Below are 1,269 nucleotides of genomic sequence, written 5' to 3' on the forward strand. Positions count from 1 at the left end.
GTATATATTCGTTTTCAAAATTTTTAAATTATTCTTAACGATAATAAGAAATATTCTAATCTCCTCCCTCCAAAAAAAAAAATCGTTAAACACTGAACTTTATTGTTTATTTGTTACGCGTCGATGATATATATAAAAGATTCCATTCCAATTATTCAATAAATTTAAATGGAAATTATTTCGTCATTTTATATATGCGTTTTTAAAATTTTTAAATTATTCTTAACGATAATAAGAAATATTCTAATCTCTTCCCTCCCCTTCTCAAAAAAAAAAATCGTTAAACACCGAACTTTATCGTTTATTTGTTATACGTCGATGATATATATAAAAGATTCCATTCCAATTATTCAATAAATTTAAATGGAAATTATTTCGTCATTTTATATATGCGTTTTTAAAATTTTTAAATTATTCTTAACGATAATAAGAAATATTCTAATCTCTTCCCTCCCCTTCTCCAAAAAAAAAATCGTTAAACACCGAACGAAATAGTTTTAAATAGTTATGAAAATAACGAAACCGACTCTTCTCTTTTTAATCCTTCCCCGTTTCCATCCAAAATTTCAATTTCCTCCAAGAATTTAATCTAACGAAACTCGTCGATGCTCCACCTGCATTTCACCCCCCTCCCAACTCCCATATCCGATACAAAATCCACCACCTAAATTTCCATTCATCGCGAGAAAGAATTCAAACTTGACCTTTGAACACTGTTAATCCAGAATTTCCATCCATCCATGCAATATTAACTCCATAAAAATAACACAATAAACGATTAAAAACCGAATGAAATTCCTTTACAGAAATTAACCCTTTTATTCCCACGTTTTATAAAACGATTGAAAAACTTGGTGAAAACTTCAGTGCAAAAATTAACACTTTTCCACAACAATCAAAACCAAGAAATAATTCACTTCGAACCATAATCCGCGACGGAGAAAAAAATTCGAATTCTCCCAAAAAACCAAACCAAATTTTTCCCAAATCGAGTCGGTCGAAAAAAAAAAAAGAAAAAAAAAAGAAGAAGAGAAGAAAAACGCGCAGCGCATCCGTGAAACGTCCGAGAGAGAGGAAATTCAACTGCGAAGCAAATTCACCTAAAAGGTGAGGAGAGAGACCCTCGGCCATCAGCCGGATGCCTATTCAAATTTTACGGCCCATATTTGTCGCGATTAACTATCGCGTTTTCGGGCTTATGGGGCCAGAAGTATTCCATATTGGGCAAGGGAAGGATCGTTCGGCCGGCCGTCTCGCGGAATAAAGATA

This window comes from Apis dorsata, unplaced genomic scaffold (genome assembly GCF_000469605.1).
Source record: "Apis dorsata unplaced genomic scaffold, Apis dorsata 1.3 scaffold_425, whole genome shotgun sequence".
Taxonomy (NCBI): domain Eukaryota; kingdom Metazoa; phylum Arthropoda; class Insecta; order Hymenoptera; family Apidae; genus Apis; species Apis dorsata.